General features: G+C 35.9%; 1 pseudogene; it reads right to left on the reverse strand.

Annotated features, from left to right (window-relative positions):
* Positions 1–749: 749 nt before the first annotated feature.
* On the reverse strand, positions 750–1,984 carry LOC105001140 (annotated as a pseudogene).
* Between the last annotated feature and the right edge of the window lie 2,609 nt (positions 1,985–4,593).

Below are 4,593 nucleotides of genomic sequence, written 5' to 3' on the forward strand. Positions count from 1 at the left end.
AAGTATATATACCATTTTATATAGTAACTTACTTCTAAAGTAAGTCCGAAAGAGAAAAGCAAGTATAGTAACACACATATACATGTAATTTAGGAAAACTCTCCTGATGGACCTATTTGCAGGATAGAAATAAAGATGCAGATGTAGAGAATGGACTTGTGGACACATTTGGGGAAGGACAGGGAGAGATGAATTAAGAGAGTAGCACTGATACATGTACATCACCATGTGTAAAACAGAAGCTGCTGTATAACACAGGAAGCTCAACCCAGTGCTCTCTGATGACGTAGAGGAGTGGGATGTGATAAAATGACAAAATGAATTTTACAAACTCAGTGCCATCAAGGGCCAAAGAAATATGTCTGTCTTTGTTCTAAGGAAAAAATAAAATCTGTCATAACAAAACCTGGGAATTCTTCAAAAGGCATTATGCTTACCAGTTATCCATTGTGGTCATATTTCCACAAGGGAAAAAATATATATAAAATAAATTTTTAGGGAATATAAATAACTTTAGGAAACTCCGCAATATTATGGGCTTCCCTGGTGGCTCAGATAGTAAAAGACTTGTCTACAATGCAGGAGACGTGGGTGGGAGCCACAGGAAAAAATATATATGTAAAATAAATTCTTAGGGAATATAAATAGTCTTTTAGGAAACTCTTCAATATTATTAGGTTGATGCAACATAATTGTGGTTTCAGACTGTGAATTTTAAAGCATTGTAACTAGGCTCAAACACATCTTTATTAATCAAAATAGGAACCATTACAATCAACGCATTTTTCCCAATGAAAAATAAGTTTATTTATTCCTGTGGCATAAAACTGCATGCTTCGAGTTTTGAAAAACTCTTGGAAAGATTTTTCTGTCTCTTCTGGTTGTGGAAGTCTTTTCTCTGCAACAAGTTGTTGAGATACTTGAAGAAGTGGTAGTCAGTTGGCAAGAGTTCAGGTGAATATTGGGCTTCCTAGCTGGCACAGAGCTAAAGAATCTGCCTGCCAAAGCAAGAGATGCAGGTTCAATTCCTGGATTGGGAAGATCCCCTGGAGTAGGAAATGGCAACTCACTTCAGTATTTTTGCATGGAAAATCATAAGGACAGCCCACTGGTGGGCTACAGTCCATGGGGTTACAAAGAGTTGGACACGACTGAGCACATATGGAGGATGAGGCAAAACTTTGTAGTCCAATTCATTCACCAGTTGAAGTGTTGGCTGTGCGACATGCGGTTGGGCATTGTCTGGAGAAGAACTGGGCCCTTTCTATTGGCCAATGCTGGCTGCAGGCATTGAGGTTTTCAGTTTTCGGTGCATCTCATCAATTTGCTGAGCATACTTCTCGGATTTACTAATGGTTTCGCTAGGATTCAGAAAGCTGTCAGGGATCAGACCAGCAGCAGACCACCAAACAGTGACCATGACCTTTTTTTTGGTGCAGGTTTGGCTTTGGGAAGTGCTTTGGAGCTTCTTCTCAGTCTGACCACTGAGCTGGTCATCACTGGTTGTTGTATAAAATCCACTTTTCATTGCACATCAAAATCTGAGAAATGGTTCGTTGTTATTGCTTAGAATAAGAGAAGCTGACACTTCACAACAATGATTTTTTAAGATTTTGGTCAGCTTACGAGGCACCCACTTATTGAGCTTTTTCACCTTTCCAATTTGCTTCAATTGCCAGTCAACCATAGAATGGTCGATATTGAGTTCTTTAGCAACTTCTTGCATAGTTGTAAGAGGATCAGCTTTGATGATGGCTCTCAGTTGGTCATTGTCAACTTCCAATGGCCAGCCACTACTCTCCTCACCTTCAAGGCTCTTGTCTCCTTTGGAAAACTTTTTGAAATACTGCTGCACTATACATTTGTTAGCAGTTCCTGGGCCAAATGCATTAATGTTGCAAGTTGTCTCTGCTGCTTTACAACCCATTTTGAATTTGAACAAGAAAATTGCTAGAATTTGCTTTTTGTCTAATATAATTTCCATAGTCTAAAATAAATATAAAATACATAGAAAGTAAGGTCATTAGCAAAATAACAGAAAGTGAGAAATGAGCTTTAAAATGATGTACAATATAACCACATTTATTTAAGAATGTATTCCAATATCTAAAAACAGCAAAGTTGAGCAATGCAAAACCACAATTATTAATAGCTTCTCTTTCTTTATTGATTTCATTTATTTTGTCTCTCTTTTTCCTCTTTGATGTGTTTCGCTAGAGATTTTTCAATTTTGTCTCATCAAAGAGCTAGCTTAGTTTCATTGATCTTTTCACTTGTTTTTCAGTCTCTATTTCAATTATTTCTTCTCCAAGCCTATTATTTTTCTTTTATGATCTTCAGGTTTTGTTTGTACTTTTTATTCTCATTCCTCTAGGGATAAGGTTAGTTTGTTTATTTGAGACTTTTTTGTTTGTTTGTCTTCTGTATGTAGGCCTATATTACTATGCACCTCCCTGTTAGAGCTTCTTTTGTTCTGCCTCATAGGTTTTGGAGCATTGTGTTTTCATTTTCAGTTGTCTTGAGATTGGTTTTTAAATTTTATCTTTGATTTCTTCAAGGAACCATTTGTTGTTTAGTAGCATATTGTTTAGACCACAAGTTTATGGTTTTTCTAGTTTTCTTTTGTTATATTCTTATTTTATCCTGTTGTGGTCAGAGAAGATACTTGATATCATTTTAGTTTTCTTAATTATACTAAGACTTGTTTTTTGGAGTTGCATATGATTTATTGTTGAAAATGTTCCTTGGGCACTTGAAAAGAATATGTATTGTGTTTTATTTGAATGAAATATTTTTTGTGTATCTAATAAGTCAACCTGATCAAATGCATTGTTTAAGGCCCATATTTCTTTATTGATTTTCTGCCTGGATCATCTGGCCAAGGATGTAAGTGGGCTTTTAAATTCCTGTACTTTTATTGTATTACTGTTCATTTCTCCCTTTATGCCTGTTAATATTTGCTTCATGTACATAGGGGGCACCTGTATTGGGTGAATTGATAGTTACAAGTTTGGAAATAAGAGCTGGGTCCATAAGAAATCAATTGACATTCAAATTTCAATTTTATGTACTTTTTTTGGTAGAGAAGTCATTATGCAACACATATATCTGATAAAGTGCCTACATGCAGAATATGGAAAGAACTATAAAATCACCATGAAATGAATATGGATGAAAGACTTGAGCAGGAAGTTTATAAAAGTGAATATTCAAATAGTCACAGGGAATGAAGTCCAGTCTCAGCACTAATCAGGGGAATGCAAACTATAGTGAGTTATTAGTACTACATAGTCCAGAGTGGCTAAAATTTAAAAGAGCGATAATAGTGTTAATAAACATGAGAAGCAATAGAAACACTCATATATTGCTAGTAATGTTATAAATTTGTACAGCTACTTTAAAAATTGGCTGGTATTCTCTCCTAAAGTTGAAGAGATATCTAGGTATGTAGATAAACTATGACCCCAAAATTATTCTCCTGGTATATACCTAATGGAAATGTGTGAGTAAATGCAACAAAAGACATGTGCAAGAATTCTTAGGGCAGCAGTATTTAAATAAACACAAGCTGAAGAAAATTCAAATGTTTGCAGTAGTATAATGGATAAATGAATTGTGATATATAATGGAATATTATATAATGACAAAAAACCCAACTGTAGCTCCATTTAATAACAGATAAATTTCCCCAAAATTGTTGAGTGAATGGAAATCAGACACAAAACAATTACACTGAATCATTCAATTTGCCTGTTCAAAAACAGAGCTCATCTATGGTGTTGAACCTCTGGATTAGAGAGGGTATAGTTATTAGAAGAGGACATGTTGTGAGGGAGGTGATTCTAGGAGGCTGGTATGTTCTGTAACTTTTCCTCCATGGTGGTGAAATTGATGGGTTTGTTATGGAATAATTCCATGAACTGTACACGTGTAATTTGTGTTGTTGTTGTTGTGTTTTTTCTTTTGGTAGTATAACTCTTGTATTTCAGTTAAAAATAGGTTTAAAAAAATCACGTCTTTTATAGCCTCCTGACTCTCCAAGAGTTATTTCTCTTTCATTCTATGAGTAGGTGTGATATAATGAATAAAGGACCCCCCCCCCAAAAAAAAATCCATTTTCTAATCCCCAGAACCTGTGAATATATGGCTTTACATGGCAAAAAGAATTTTTCAGATGTGACTAAGATATTGAGATTGGGAGACTATTATGGGTTATCCAGTTGTGACAAATGTAATCAGAAGGGTCCTTATGAGAGGGAGGTGTGGGAGTCAGAGGTAGAGTGATGTTACATGGGGACAACTTGACTGGTCACTGACAGCTTTGAAAATGGAAGGAGATTGTGAACCTAGGAAGGAGGGCAGCCTCCAGATGCTGGAAAAGGCAAGAAAACAGACTTTCCTTTAGAGCCTCCAAAAGGAATGCAGCTTTGCCAATAATTTGTGTTTAGCCCCATAAGACCCAGTTTTGGACATATCACCTCTAGAACTGTAAGAGGATTAACCTGTTGTTTTAAGTCACCAAATCCGTGGTAATCTGTTACAGTAGCAATAGGAAACTAATAGTGGTAGTTCATGGGCGGTGTACTCTGACAG

The sequence above is a fragment of the Bison bison genome, unplaced genomic scaffold (assembly GCF_000754665.1).
Source record: "Bison bison bison isolate TAMUID 2011002044 unplaced genomic scaffold, Bison_UMD1.0 scf7180017864379, whole genome shotgun sequence".
In the NCBI taxonomy this organism is placed as follows: Eukaryota; Metazoa; Chordata; class Mammalia; order Artiodactyla; family Bovidae; genus Bison; species Bison bison.